At 39.0% G+C, this 16,651-nt stretch overlaps 1 protein-coding gene across 14 annotated transcripts in view; it reads left to right on the top strand.

Annotated features, from left to right (window-relative positions):
* Positions 1–7,985: 7,985 nt before the first annotated feature.
* Positions 7,986–16,651, top strand: part of zmynd11 (zinc finger MYND-type containing 11) — a 96,539-nt gene continuing 87,873 nt past the window's right edge. For 4 of the 14 annotated variants that reach the window (XM_062957564.1, XM_062957561.1, XM_008112297.3 and 1 more), the window contains exon 1: positions 7,989–8,287. The gene's annotated coding sequence lies outside the window, so the exon portion shown is untranslated. Of the gene's footprint in view, positions 8,288–10,508; positions 10,980–16,651 lie in introns of those variants that run through there. The other 10 variants (XM_062957566.1, XM_062957567.1, XM_008112296.3 and 7 more) reach the window with 8 other exon arrangements.

Below are 16,651 nucleotides of genomic sequence, written 5' to 3'. Positions count from 1 at the left end.
AATACATGTAGCACACCTGTATAACTTGTAACTTAGCAAGCCAATAGGTTCATCTATAAAATCCCACCTTAATCCATTTCATCTTATTTCCTGCCTAATATCCCATAATGATAAGGAAGATTGTCAAACATCTGGAAGGGCACAAATGTGATTGCTGGACTGTATTGTGTTGTGCAGCCCTGATGCATATAGTAAGATTAAAAGGTTCATAGCTATTAAGAAAATATAGTCAAATAAGAAAACTTACCACAAACAGCAGATTGCACGCACATGAGGGCAAAATGTCTATTGAGCGCAAACGCTGAGCACATAATTATATACATTTTGTATTCTCTTGATAGTTTTTTTTAAAAAAAATAAAAACTAATTGGTTAGGAATTCTATACTCAGCAGCTTTTAGTGCTTTAGAAAAACATGTATAAGCACTTATAATTAGGTTCAGAGGAATATCCATTTGTACAACACTTAAGATTTCTGGAAGTTATACAAAGGGAGGGGGCTTTCAAGATGTTGAACTGCAACCCACCAGCATCTCTCACTCATGGCTTATAATGGTGAAGATTACTGGGAAATGCGACAATAGTATGTGGAGAATGGCATGCTTCTCATCATTCTTGTCTAGAATTTACAATGACTACACCTATCGTACTCTCGAGATACGAGAACTTCAGTACTTCCTAAGCCTATTAGTCGAATACTTAATTTAAGCCAATCATACTTATGAGTGTCATGGTAACACAGGGAATGTCTGAAGCATATACAATATGAATAACCTCTGGATAGGGTACTTTTAGTTCCTCTTCAAAAGGAGGCTATACTTTAATGTTAAACTGGGTTGATTTCAATATACAATGAAAGCATCAGTTAACTCTACAAATGAATTTAAATAAATTAGCACAGGTGCAAGGAGGAAGCACTTTATCAAATGTTAGGTTAACTGCATTTTGCCATGCCATTCAGACCTGGAAAACTATGGTTATTCTTAACTACAGTTAGTATAATCAAACCAACTTAAATCCATAGTTTATGAAATAAGATTACAAATAATAGCATATCATATGCTATCACCATCTCCAGATGAAGTCACTTTCTTTACAAATTACTGTAAGTATAATAGATAATCCTTTCCTTATAAGTACATAGTAGAGATACTATAATTATCTATATTAAGATATATAATCATTATTATTATTATTATTATCAACACAACAATGTTGTATGGCACAGCAAACAAGATAGATATGCTGGATTTCGTTTTGCAAAACCACAAGTCGAACACTTCCCAAGTGTCTAGGACTGTGTGATGTATTTTCGGATGATGTGTGCAGATCCCAGTAGGGTGGCCTTTTGCAGTTGGCAGATGGTGATTTTGTCAATGTCTATTGTTTCCAAGTGCCGGCTGAGATCTTTTGGCACGGCACCCAGTGTGCCCATCACCACCGGGACCACCTGCACTGGTTTCTGCCAGAGTCTTTGAAGTTCAATCTTGAGGTCCTGATAGCGGCTGAGTTTTTCCTGTTGTTTTTCATCTATGCGACTGTCACCTGGGATGGCAACATCAATGATCCAAACCTTGTTCTTTTCCACAACTGTGATGTCTGGTGTGTTGTGTTCCAGAACTTTGTCAGTCTGGATTCGGAAGTCCCACAGTATCTTTGCGTGCTCATTTTCCAATACTTTTGCAGGTTTGTGATCCCACCAGTTCTTTGCTGCTGGCAGGTGGTACTTGAGGCATAAGTTCCAATGAATCATTTGGGCCACATAGTTGTGCCTCTGTTTGTAGTCTGTCTGTGCAATTTTCTTACAGCAGCTGAGGATATGATCAATGGTTTCGTCGGTTTCCTTGCACAGTCTGCATTTTGGGTCATCAGCTGATTTTTCAATCTTGGCCTTAATTGCATTTGTTCTGATGGCTTGCTCCTGGGCTGCAAGGATCAGGCCTTCTGTCTCCTTCTTCAGGGTCCCATTCGTGAGCCAGAGCCAGTTCTTCTCCTTATCAGCTTTTCCTTCAATTTTGTCAAGGAACTTTCCATGCAGTGTTTTGTTGTGCCAGCTGTCAGCTCTAGTTTGTAGTGCGGTTTTCTTGTACTGGTTTTTTGTCTGCTGTGTTTTGAGGAGTTTCTGATTTTTGACTTCAATCAAAGCAGGTTCCTCACTTTGCTTGACATATTCTGCCAGGGCATGTTCTTCTTCTTTGACTGCTTGTTTTACTTGTAAGAGTCCTCTGCCCCCTGATCTTCTAGGCAGATATAGCCGGTCAACATCACTGCGAGGGTGCAGGGAATGATGAATGGTCATGAGTTTTCTTGTTTTTCTATCCAAATTGTCCAGTTCCGCCTGTGTCCAATTTATAATGCCAGCAGTATATCTTATGACAGGTATGGCCCAGGTGTTTATGGCCTTGATGGTGTTGCCTCCATTGAGCTTGCTTTTGAGATTTTTTCTGACCCTTTGTGTGTATTCTTTGCTGACCACAGTTTTCACATGTTCATGCTTGATGTTGTCCAGCTGTAGTATGCCCAGATATTTATAGGCCTCTGGCTGGTGACACTTTATTGTTTGGCCATTGGGCATATTTATGCCCTCGCTTTCAATGATTTTTCCCTTCTTCAATGCCACTGTCGAACATTTGTCCAAACCAAACTCCATGTTGATATCAGTGCTAAAAATTCGGACAGTGTTGGTCAGAGACTGGATTTCAGTTTCCGTTTTCCCATATAGCTTCAGGTCATCCATGTACATCAAATGTGAAATTTTGTGAGAATTCTTAGATGTTTGATAGCCGAGATTTGTTTTTTGTAAGATTGTTGACAGAGGGATCATGGCGATAATGAAAAGCAGAGGGGACAATGAGTCTCCCTGGAAAATTCCTCTCCTGATGTTGACAAGTCCATAGCTTTCATTTCCAACAAACAGTTGTTTTCCAGTGCTCCATCATGTTTTCAATGAAGGTGCCAACGGTTTTACAAATCCCGATGGCATCCAGGCACTTGATGATCCAGCTGTGTGGGAGTGAGTCAAAGGCCTTTTTGTAGTCAATCCACGTCATGTGAAGATTAGCTTTTCGGCTCTTACAGTTCTCCAGAATCATTTTGTCAATCAATAACTGGTCTTTTGTGCCCCTGCTTTTCCGTTTGTTGCCTTTCTGTTCATCTGGCAAGATGTTTTTTTCTTCAAGATAGTCTTGAATTCTGTCAGCTATGATGCCAGTCAGTAGTTTAAACATAGTGGGCAGACACGTTATTGGCCTGTAGTTTCCTGGTGCTGCTCCTTTTGCTGGATCCTTTTGTATCAGGTATGTTCTTCCAGTTGTTAGCCATTCACTGATACTTCCTTTCTGCAGCATCTCATTGAATTGTTGGGCCATTTTTCCATGTAAACTAATCAGATGTTTGAGCCAAAATCCATGAAGTTGATCACTACCAGGCGATGTCCAGTTCTTGACTTTTTGCACTCGTTTGCTGATCATTTCAGTTGTTATTTCCATCAGTTCCATTTTGTTCTGTGAGAACAAATTATTATTATTGTTGTTGTTGTTGTTATTATTATTATTAGTAGTAATAGTAGTATTGAAATGAAGGCACATATGAACACATATGCATGCTTTAAATATAGTTCCATGCACAGTGTAACAAACCTTATGCCTTGTGAAATGTTGTCATTGTTAATGTACACAATGAGAAGCTGGTTGGAAAAATCTGGTGCATAGCCTTAATGGAAATGTTGATTTACACAAGAAATGCCTTAAAAATAACAAGGTAGATGAAAACATTTGGGAAATCTGTCAGTGATGTTTATGTCAACAAGGACTGTATTATGAGAACTCCTCCTACTTCGAATATATTTTGGAGAAAAATGTTTTGGTGATCAAGGTATTGTGTTCTGAGCATTCAGACTGTTAAGTTTGCTGATTAACTACTGTGGCCTGATAATTAGTCCTCCACGGTCAGTGTTTCTCAAAATCTTCTCCTCCAGGTGTTTTGGACTTCAGCACCCAGAAATTCCAGCCAGCTTACCAGCTGTTTGGAAGTGTGGGAGCTGAAGTTCAAAACATCTGGAGGAGCACAGTTTGAGAAACTCTAAATTATTTAAATTATTTTGTCTGTTTGCCACCCTGATATTTCTCAATGAAAGGGCAGAATAAAATCGTATGTATGTATGTATGAATGAATGAATAAATAAAGCTGAATGTTGAATCAGTAAAAATTTATCTATGTGTTGATACACCATTTAACAACTGATTTAATAATTCTATTCTACTTGAGACTAACCAACAGGATGCAGAATGAAGAACAGATCTTTGTTGCTTGCCTAGTAAAGCAGGATCAGGGGATATTTATGATTGTGGTGATAGTACCATGATTGTGAAAAAATGGCAATCTCATTCACAAGAGAGGGCCAAATATGCTTTTATTGCCATGTGCAAAAATACCCTAAAGATATAAAGTTAGTTATTTGGTGAATATACTTATTTGATATGGTCCCAAAGTTTGAACAAAAATTCTGTCAACCTGCAAAAGCACGATAGTTCTAGCAGGAAAATAAATAAAAATGATTTAGAATAGCCAGGTGTACTCTTTCTGCAATGCACTTTCTGTCCCTTTCCTCTATTGCTGTTTCTTCTTCTTTTGGCCTCAATGGATTCAGCTCAGCTTCTGGTCATGTGCAACAGAAGCTCAGCTGAGTAATGCATGTGGAAAATGAACTTGGGAAGATTGTTTTAAAAAAATGTATTAAATCCTTTTGCCTTTGTAGCCTGGTTCTCATGTATTTGGCTCTTTGATTCAATATGGATTTAGCCTGTGTGCTGCATCTGAAAGCTTTTGCATACATAGTTCAGACTATCGTTGACAGTCGGTCTTATCACCTTTACTTTGCAATGAGGATAGGTTTATTTTAATGGTATTCTATCAATGAACAATACCTATACAACAGTCTATCATGCTGTGTGTAGTCTACTTTTTCCAGCGTTCTGCAACAGCATTGGTGATAAAACTGTCTTCATTGCTATCTGGACAGGTGGGCTACAACAGAATTTTTTTATTTTTGCATTGTGTAGGTGTGTTCTTAAGTTGAATTTTTTTGTAAGTTGGAACAGATGCATTTTTAATTGTAACTCCAGTCAAAAATATATTTCAACTTTGGACAGCATAGGGAAGGATTGATATCACTGTGGAGGAGCAATGGAAATTTGGTGTGTATTTTCCTTGTTTGTTGTTTACAGATGAGACAGTGTAGACAATGACCAGAGTCAGAAATTTGAACATCTGTATCTTAATTGAAGACACAGAAACATCAGGCATTTAACATTCACATGGAGAGCGGTGTACAAGCATGGCAGAAAGTATTGTTTCAAGAAAAGCTGCAGAGCAAGTAGTGAAGGCTACTGTGTATCAGTAAGAAAACAACGTTAAGAAGTGAAGAACAATCGACATTCTTTTGAGTAACGTCAGCTTCACTTGGCCACAATTCAGTAAATCCATGAGTTTTTAGAAGACTGCTGAGTTTTGTGGCTCTGCCAAAGAATGCTACTGTTAGAGTGACAAAGTCTTCAGTAGCCTCTTGAAGACCTTCCAGAATGAACTGCCACCCAAAGTCCTCCTGACGTATCAAAAATTTACTACTGGATCACACCCAGCAGCTTCCCTTGAAGGTGATGATGACACCCGGCATCTCCACATATAGCCAAAAAGTCTTAGTTTCTCAATACATTGAAAAGGAGGGCTGTCCAGTGGAAAGGTGTCTTTGCACAACTGGAAGACTCCCAGGTAGAAACCATCACTGAGTTAGTTCCACAGGGAGGAAATCAACAAAAATCATCTGCCAGAGCTACCAAAAAAAATCTGTGTGATGCATAAAAAGCACATAGGAGAGCAAAAGATGATCTATTTGCCAATGACTGGAACTGTATTAGTAGGTTCCCAAAAACTGGTTTCCTCTAGTGTACATACACAAATATACATATAAAGACAGAGAAAATATCTAGAGGAAATTGCTCAGAGCAGGCTGTTAGGAATTGTGGGAGTTGAAGTCCAAAACACCTGGAGAGCTGAAGGTTGCCCATGCTTGTATTAGAGGAAAGGTCCCAAGATCATTAATTGCACAGCAGAATTTCAACATCGAAACAGTGAAAGTGGTGTTTGAGAAGGGAATTCACTGCATGTCTTCAGCAGTTTTAAGAAACTGGAAGGTTGAGAACAACATAGATCAGTGGTTCTAAACCTGTGTGTCCCCAGGTGTTTTGGACTACAACTTTCAGAAATTCCAGCCAGTTCACCAGCTGTTAAGATTTCTGGGAGTTGAATGCCAAAACATTTGGGGACCCACAGATTGAGAACCACTAGCATAGATAATGATGCTAGGGCAAGCATGGGCAAACCTTTTTGCCTTGGGGCCGCATTATGGGCCTGGCCAGGAGGGCCAGCCTGGGCCGGGCAGGGCCGGGAAGGCAGCCAGGCGAACGCTGGGTGGGACGGGCCTGGGAAGGAGAGAGCTGGGAGAGGGAGGGACCAGGAAGGGGTGAGGTAGGGCCCGGGTCATCTTCAGGTTGTCTTCCTGGCATAAGTACAGGGATGCTCACCCCATCCTAATGCCGGGCGGAAAATGAGACAAGTGGCTATTCCCCCAATCCTCCTTCCCAATAGTCCTCCCTCGATTTTTGGGTTGTCCTCTCAGCATTATGCTGGGAGGAGGGCGAGACTGTTGACGTCCAAGAGCACTCCGGAGGGCTCACAATTGCTGTGTGCCTTCCCTTGAACTGCCCTCCTGGCATAAGTACAGGATCACTCGCACTGTCCTTATGCTGGAAGGAGGGTGAGACACGCGATGGCTGAGAGTACTCGAGAGGGCTCTCAGCTGCTGCGTGCCTTCCTCCCTTGTCCTTTCTACATAAGGATGTGGCAGGCATCCTTATGCCAAGAGGACAGGGAAAATGAGGAGAGCCTGAGGTAGGTGCCCTGGGGGCCGCAAATGGCCCCCGGGCCTTAGTTTGCCCATGCCTGGGCTAGGGGATTTCTTCAAACGCTGCAGAAAAAAGCACAGATTTCCTGTACCTGTTGATTATTTTCAAGAGGATCATGGCTCACTTGGATGCTGTCTTTGTTTTTGTGTGCCTTCAGGTTGTTTCAGACTTATGGTGACCCTAAGCAACCCAATCATGTAGTTTTCTGAGAGTATGATTTGTCTAAGAGTCATGCAGGGAGTTTTTATGGCCAAGTAGGGATTTAAACCTTGTTCTCCAAAATCATAGTCCAACATTTAAACCATTGCACCGTGCTGGCTTCTAGATGATCTCTAGTCCACCCCACAAGACACCTGTTACTTGCAAGATTTGCCACTTTATGGCAAGTCATGGCATCAACCAATTCAGTTAATGTCGTTAATATGATCATATATGTATATACCACACAATTTTAGCTATTGTACTCACCAAGTATGAATATAACAGATTGCAGTAACTAAAAAGCCTGCAGTATATCTGCTGTATCCATTAAAATATTTACAGTATTGTATAATTATATATAATATATAATTATTATATTACATAATTGCAATGCACAAAAATGCAATGTAGCACATTATATCAAATTATCTCTCTCACACACACACCTACATTGTTGTCTCCATAAAAATCCTGGTTTTCAAAACATAATTTTGATAATGATGGGAAAATTGATCCATTTTGCCTCCTTCAAGGGGAGAAAAGAAAAGGAAAGGAAAAAAAGCCAACCACACACATACTACCATAACAGGTTTTCAATTGCTTTGTGGACAAAGAACTACAACAATCCCCAAGGATATAATGGTCGGGGTGGCAACCTTTTGGTGTTCAATGGGCGAGGAGAGTAATAAATAGTGATCCTATGTGGGAATGTTCCCAATAAGTTGGAAGAATGAAATCCCCTTGGATTTCCCTTGATTATCCACCCAGGGGGTGAAAGAAAAAGAGTGGGGGAATGAAAAGAAAATAGAGGGAGGAAAAAGAGAAAGAAGATAAAAACAGCAACTCCGCCAGACACCACTAGAGTTCTCCTTCTCCCAAGGATGAGTGGCTTCCCCTGAAAATCCTGTTTACCCCAGAAAGCTAGAAGAAGTGTGGACAGACGGGGAGAGAAAGAAGGGGAAAATTCAGACACAATAAAACTCCGAGGCTGAAAGAGCAATATGTAGGAGAAGGAGGAGGAGGGGAGCTGCGGCCTGGGATTGAAAAGTTTCGCCTGGGTGAACTTCTCTTCTTCCTTTTTGCAGCAGCAAAAAAGAGAGAAAAGCAAGCAAGAGCCCAACCAAGGTGAGAAAAGCCTTTGAGGGGAAATGCTTTGGATTTACAGCCTTTTGGATATTATGTGTCTCTTTTTGGAGGGGAAGGGGGGATAAAAAGAGGCGTCTCTGAGCTCGAATGTGCAGCCTTCTTTAAAAAAAATTATGATGGAGGATTATAAACATGGCGCCTTTTTAAAAAAAGCTACAAAATCATGTGTGTGTACACATTGAGACACCAAAAAAGAGAGAGGAGGGGATGGATTGCCTGTGTGTCTATGGAGCTGGCTTTATGGACAGCTAGGGGAAAGCTGCCAAAAAGGGGAGCAAGAAGAATTTAAATTTATAATAATAATAATATTAATACTAATGGAAATACGGGGAGACTTCAGAGAGGGAGCAAGAAGAATTTAAATGAATATAATAATCATAATAATGTTCACAAAGGGAGCAAGAGGAGTTTAACATAATAATAATGATGATTATGGTAATAATAATTAAGATATTGGGGAAAGACTGCTCAAAAAGGGAGCATGAGGACATTAAATTATTAATAATCATCATAGAAATAATAATAATAATAATAATAATAATAATAATAATAATAATAATAATAATAGAGATGTGGAGGGAAGCCTGCTCAAAAAGGGAGCATGAGGAAATTAAATTATTATTAATAATCATAGGAATAAAAATAACAGATGTAGGGGGAAGGTTGCTCAAAAAGAGAGCAAGAGGAATTTAAAATATTAATAATAGAGATGTGGAGGGAAGACTCCTCAAAAAGGGAGCAAGAGGAGTTAAATTATATTATTATTATTATTATTATTATTATTAAAAGACACTTGGAATATGCATGTGTGCTGTGTTGTTATGTACAAATAAATCTATAATAATAATAGAGATGTGGAAGGAAGGCTGCTCAAAAGGGGAACAAGAGGAATTTAAAATCATAATAATAATCATAATAATAAGAGATGTGGAGGGAAGGCTCCTCAAAAAGAGAGCAAGATTAATTAAAATTATTATTATTATTATTATTATTATTAATAGAGATTTGGATGGAAGGCTGCTCAAAAAGGGAGCAAGAGGAATTTAAAATATTAATATTAATAATACTAATAATAAGAGATGTGGAGGGAAGGCTGCTCAAAAAGGGAGCAAGAGGAATTTAAAATAATAATAATAATAATAATAATAATAATAATAATAATAATAATAATAGAGATGTGGAGGGAAGGCTGCCCAAAAAGGGAATAAGAGGAATCTAAAATATTATTAATAGTAATACTAATACTAAGAGATGTGGAGGGAAGTCTACCCAAAAGGGAACCAGAGGAGTTTAAATTATTAACAGTAATAATCATAGCAATAACAATAGACATGTGGAGGGAAGGTTCCTCAAAAAGGGAGCAAGAGGAATTTAAATTATTATTATTATTATGAAGAATAATAATGATGCAGATGTGGGGGGAGATTGCCCAAGAATGGGAGCAAGAGGAGTTATTATGAATAATAATATAGATGTGGAGGGGAAAGCTGCTCAAAAAGGGAGCAAGAAATTTAAAATATTAATAATAATAGAGATGTGGAGTAATAATAATAATAATAATAATAATAATAATAATAATAATAGAGATGTGGGAAGCCTGCTCAAAAAGGGAGCAAGAAATTTTAAATATGATTATTAATAATCATAATAGAGATGTGGAGTAATAATAATAATAATAGAGATGTGGAGGGAAGGCTGCTCAAAAAGGAAAGAAGAATTTAAATGTATATTAATAATAGTAATACTCTTCAGAAAGGGAGCAAGAGGAATTAAATAATAATAAAGATGAGGAAAGACAGCTCAGAAAAGGGAATTGTAATTTCTCATCACAATAATAGAAATAATAATAATAACAGAGAGGGAAAGACTGTCCAAAATGTCTAATAATAATAATAAAATCCAGCATATCTATTTTGTTTGCTGTGTCATAATAAAATAATAATGATAATAATAATAGAGATGTGGATGAAAGGCTGCTCAAAAAGGGAGCAAAAAGAATTGAAATTTCCAATAATGATAATAATGGACTGTGTCAAGAGGATTGGGGGGCTTGATGTCGCCTTCTTGCCTTCCCTGGGAAGGTCTGTGCTCACCTCCTTGTGAAATACAAAGGTGTCTGAAAAGGTAAAAAGCAAGAGGACGTGGCTTCACTTCCTGGCTGGTGTGCAAGTGGCCTTCTTCTTCTTCTTCTGCCTAGGTGAGGGGAGGGAAGGAGGGGTGTGTGTCTGTGCGCGACGTGGGAGGGAGAGGCCAGCGCCTGAGGGAGAACAAGGAGGGCTTTCCCTTTCGCGGCCTGCTCCGAACGCCGGAGCCGGGGGCTGGCGTGATTGACGAGCCCGCGCGCGGCGCCACCTTCCCCGGCCGCGGCCTTTCCGCGTGCCCCCTGGCGGAGGGGCCTGCCCGCTCCGAGGCGCCTCCCTCCCTCAGTCCCTCAATCCCTCCCTCCCTCCCTCGCGCCTCGTCGGCTTTGGAAGGCAGGTTTGGACCGAATAATGGCCGGGGTGGCGCGGGGTGTGGGCGCCACAGGGAAATGGCTGGCTGAGGAGGCGCTTTCTGAGGGGAAGGCGAAGGCGGCCGCCTGAGGGGAGACGGAGGCCTCACGCCCCCGAGGAAAAAGAGAGGGAGGAAGGCAAGAAAGGAGGCCTGCGCCCTCTGCTCAGAAGAAGAATAGGTGAGGCTTCATTCACCCTTTGAAAGGCGAAGGCAGGGAAGGTTAGGAGTCTCTCATTCAGGCCCAAGGTGGGAGGGTTTCTCACCTGACATAAAGGTAAAGCAATGCCTGTCATAAACCTCGAGGGGTTTTGTGGGGTTTCAGTGTATTTGAGGGAGATCCATAGGAAGGGATTTATCCTTCTCGCCTGACATAAAGGTGAAACAGTGTCATAAACCTATAGCGTTTTTGTGGGGTTCAGTGTGTTTGCGGGAGATCCATAGCAATGAATTTGTGTCATTTATCCTTCTCACCTGACATAAAGGTGAAACAGTGCCTGTCATAAACCTATAGGGTTTTTGTGGGGTTCAGTGTATTTGAGGGAGATCCATAGCAATGAATTTATGCCATTTATCCTCACCTGACATAAAGGTGAAGCAGTGCCTGTCATAAACCTATAGCGTTTTTTTATGGGGTTCAGTGTGTTTGAGGGAGAGCCATAGCAATGAATTTGTGTCATTCATCCTTCTCACCTGACATAAAGGTAAAGCAATGCCTTTCATAAACTTAAAGGGTTTTGTGGGGTTCAGGGTATTTGAGGGAAATCCATAGCAATGAATTTGTGTCATTCATCCTTCTCACCTGACATAAAGGTAAAGCAATGCCTTTCATAAACTTAAAGGGTTTTGTGGGGTTCGGGGTATTTGAGGGAGATCCATAGGAAGAGATTTATGCCATTTATCCTTTTCACCTGAATAAGGGTAAGGTGTTCTTAGGTGAAGGAATGCCTGCCATCAAGCTATAGGTTTTGGGGTTTTTTAGGATATTTGAGAGATCCACAAGAAGGGAGTTTGTGTCTATTTATCCTTCTCACCTGAAATAAAGGTAAAGCAATGCCTGTCATAAAACTATAGGGTTTTTGGGAGTTTCAGTGTATTTTTGGGAGATCCACAAGTAGAGAGTTTATGTCTTTTTATCCTTCTCACCTGACGTAAAGGTAAAGCAATGTTTTTCATAAACATATAGGGTTTTTTTTTGAGGGGGAGGGTATTTGAGGGAGATCCAAAAGAAGAGAGGTTGTATTGATTTATCCTTCTCCCCTGACGTAAAGGTAAGGTGTTCTTAGATGAAGCAATGCCTGTCATAAACCTAAAGGGCTTTTGTGGGGTTCAGTGAATTTAAGAGAGATCCATAGGAAGGAATTTATATCATTTATCCTGCTCACCTGAAATAAAGGTAAGATGTTCTTACATGGAGCAGTGCCCTTCATAGGCCTATATTTGGTCACACTCAGGGGTCCCCAAACTAAGGCCCAGGGGCCGGATGCGGCCCATCGAAGCTATTTATCCGGCCCCCACGGCACAAAGGCAGAAGGGGGTTGGGCTAAATGGCCCAAGGGGTCTCTTCTTCTCTTCCAACCCTTATTATTATTATTATTATTATTATTATTATTATTATTATTATTATTATTATTAACAACATTGAGGCTGGGTGGCCATCTGTCAGGGATGCTTTGCTTGTGCTTTTAGTGCACAAAGGCAGAAGGGGGTTGGACTGAATGGCCCAAGGGGTCTCTTCCAACCCTCTTTATTATTATTATTATTATTATTATTATTAATAACATAGAGGCTGGGTGGCCATCTGTCAGGGGTGCTTTACTTGTGCTTTCGGTGCACAAAAGCAGAAGGAGTTGGACTAAATGGCCCAAGGGGTCTCTTCCAACCCTCTTTATTATTATTATTATTATTATTATTATCATCATTATTATTATTATTAATAATAATAATATTGAGGCTGGGTGGCCATTTGTCAGAGGTGCTTTGCTTGTGCTTTTGGTGCACAAAGGCAGAAGGGGGTTGGACTCAATGGCCCAAAGGGTCTCTTTCAACCCACTTTTTATTGTTGTTGTTGTTGTTATTAATTATTATTGCTCGGTGGCCAACTATAGGATCGTGAACTGGCCCCCTGTTTAAAAAGTTTGGGGACCCCTGGGTCACAGCCTTTGAGAGATTTGGTTACAGTATTTGAGGGAGATCCATAGGAAAATATTTATATAATTTCCCCCTCCATTTTTGAAAAATTAAAAACAAAGGTTTAAGGTCCAATGGACCTCAAGGATCTACTGCCTTTTTGTTCCAGGGCCCCCATGGGTGGCAAAATCCTCAGTTCCCATTATATACAATGATGAAATAAAATGGCATCCTCTCATGGCAAAATCCAGGTTAATTTTTTTGGATTACAGATTGAGTATCCCTTATATGAAATGCTTGGGACCAGAAGTACTTGGGATTTCAGATTTATGTGGGTGAGCTTCAGGGTATTCGAAGGAAATCCATAAGAAAAGATTTGTGTTATTTTTCCCTTCATTTTTAATTTAAAAAGAAATTTAAGGTACAGTAGATCCTGCATGTCTGCTGTCCTTTGGTTCCAGGTCCCGCATGAACTCCAAAATTTGGATGCTCAGTTCCCATTACAGGCCCCACATTATACTTATTGTACGTTATATAAATAGCTATACTTTAATTTCTCAAAAAAACCACAAAAATTTAAAACAAAAATACAGACAGTCCACAAGTCATGAACAAGGTAGCTTCTGTAGGTTTGTTCTTAAGTTGAATTTGTATGTAAGTTGGAATAGGTACATTTTTTAAGTGTAACTCCAGCCATATATCTTTGGACAGCATAGGGAATGGTTAACACCCCTATGGAATTTGTTTTGCTGTCTGTGCCCCTGTTTAGAAGACTCTCCTCACTTTCCATCCCTGTGATAACTGGATTTTGAAAAAATTGGCTTGTTGTGGAAACAAGGATTGGTGATAAAGCTTCAGTGGAGACACCTTTTCCCCATGATAACTCTTTCGGGAGTGAATTCCCCTTTCTAGAAGTAGATTTCTCTAATTTCTTGTTGTCTCACCCCATTCTTAACTAAGAGTCTTTGTAAGTGGGATATTTGTAATTTGGAGGTTGCCAGTATATACAATGATGAAGTAAAATTGCACCCCTTAATAGCAAAACCCAGGTTTATTTTTTGGATTACAGGTCGAGTGACCCTTATCTGAAATACTTGGGACCAGAAATGTTTTGGATTTCAGATTTTTTCTTTTTTAAAAATGGATGTATTTGCATACTACATATAGTACATAATGAAATATCTTGGGGGTATCCAAGTCTAAAAACAACAATTATTTATGTTTCATATATTCTTTATACTCATGGCGTGAAGGTAATTTCATAAACGAAATTTATTTGTGCTTCATATATACCTTATATACCTATACAATATTGTAAATATTGTTTTTGCATGGAACACAATTGGAGTACATTTAACTTTCAGAAAGGAAAGGTACCTTGTGGACAGTTTTGAACTGTTTTGTATTTTGTATTTCCACATATGGGATGCTCAACCTGTGTATGTGTGTGTGTGTGTGTGTGTATACAGTAGAGTTTCACTTATCCAACACTCGCTTATCCAACATTCTGGATTATCCAACACATTTTTGTAGTCAATGTTTTCAATATATCATGATATTTTGGTGCGAAATTCGTAAATACAGTAATTACGTAGCATTACTGCGTATTGAACTACTTTTTCTGCCAGATTTGTTGTATAACATGGTGTTTTGGTGCTTAATTTGTAAAATCATAACTTAATTTGATGTTTAATAGGCGTTTCCTTAATCTCTCCTTATTATCCAACATATTCACTTATCCAATGTTCTGCCGGCCCGTTTATGTTGGATAAGTGAGACTCTACTGTATATAGAAGCTCTGGATGGTTAAATCTATGGATGCAGAATCTGTGTATTTGGAGAGCTGGCTATCCTTTTTCTCTGAAAATAAGACATCCCCTGAAAATGAGACCTAGTAGAGGTTTTGCTGAATTGCTAAATATAAGGCCTTCCCCGAAAGTAAGACCTAGCAACGGTTTTGTTTGGAGGCATACCTGCCGAACAGAACACCAGAGCATGCAGGATCGGTAAATGTATGTAATATAGATTGTTGTACATGGAAATAATGGTAGTAATAAGAAATTATTGATAGGATTCACAGTTTGTCTGGTTATGCTGGTTTGTGATGACAACTACTGTACAGTATATAACAGGGGTCCCCAAACTTTTTAAGCAAAGGGCCGGTCCACAATCCTTCAGACTGTTGAGGGGCCGAATTATCATTTGAAAAAAATATATACAAACAAATTCCTATGAATACTGCACACGTCTTCTTTGTAGTGCAACAACAACAACAACAACGAAAGAACAATACAATATTTAAAAATGAAAACAATTTTAACCGACATAAACCTATTAGGATTTCAATGGAAAGTGTGGGCCTGCTACTAGCCAATGAGATAGTCAAGTTAATTAGGATTGTTGGTTGTTGTGTGCCTTCAAGTCATTTCAGACTTTGGCCGAGCCTAAGTCTAAAATTAATTATTTATTTACTGCATTTATTTACTACATTTATATCCCACCCTTCTCACCCCGAAGGGAACTCAGAGCAGCTATATGTACATACAATATATTATATTATTAGCTTAACACAATATTAGCATTATATATTACTATATTGAACTATACCACTATACTATTATATAATATGTAATATATAACATATAATTAATATTATTATATGGTATTACTATTAGTATTATATTGTATAACATAAGATTATTATCAATATTATATGTATATACAATATATTATATTATTAAAACTGATATAAAAATATTATATTATAAAACTGAGGGCGGGGGCCAGGTAAATGACCTTGGAGGGCCGCATCCGGCCCCCGGGCCTTAGTTTGGGGACCCCTGGTATATAATAAATATTCATTTTTTTGTTCAATAATAAATATGAATTCTTCTTCATGGAAAAATAAGACATCCCCTGGAAATAAGACCTAGCTCATCTTTGGGAGCAAAATTTAATATAAGACTCTGTCTTATTTTCGGGGAAACATGGTATACCTATTTGCGAAGGCTTCACCTTTATTAATTCACCTTTTAACACACTTTCCTGCTGCTGGTGTCCTCCTGGATGGTTAAAGGGTGATTAAAGGCCAAAAGATGATTACACAGTCCCTTTTGCTTTTCAATTTGCTTTAATGGTTGGAGGGACTCTGAATTATTCAATTTAACTGTTTCTTGTTGTCTGTATTAATTAAAATTCCGTATACCCAGTTTAATGGATAACGGATTGATTTTAATCTGCTTGAGTTGTTGTCTGGTGATTCCATGATTAACATAGTTTGTCTTTTCTTAAGGCAGCACATCTGCTATAACGTAGACCCTTGGTATCCACGGGGACAACTCTCTCTAGGGAAACCCAAATCAAATTTCATTATATACCAAGGTGTAATGAAGTAATGTGTGTTATGTAAAATGGCAAAATGAATTTTAAAAAATACTTTCAAAGTGTGAATGGTTGAATCCTTGGATGCTGGATCTTTAGTTATGGAGGGCTGACTGTATATTAAGTAAGAATACAATCGGAAGGCATCACTGATTAAATGTTGTGGAATTCGTTTCTTTGTTAGATTTATATCCCACTCTTCATTTGGCAATTTCAGGCAGACTAACGACCCTTTTGCACAAGATGTAAGCATTCATATTGAAGACTGCATGTTGTTGTCCTGTTGCTATGTTGCAAAGTACCACCTGCTTCCCCAATGGATGAACTGGTTATAATGGTTTG

The sequence above is a fragment of the Anolis carolinensis genome, chromosome 6, assembly GCF_035594765.1.
Source record: "Anolis carolinensis isolate JA03-04 chromosome 6, rAnoCar3.1.pri, whole genome shotgun sequence".
Taxonomy (NCBI): Eukaryota; Metazoa; Chordata; class Lepidosauria; order Squamata; family Dactyloidae; genus Anolis; species Anolis carolinensis.
Note: the sequence above shows the minus strand (reverse complement) of the source record. Positions and strands in the feature narration are given on the sequence as shown.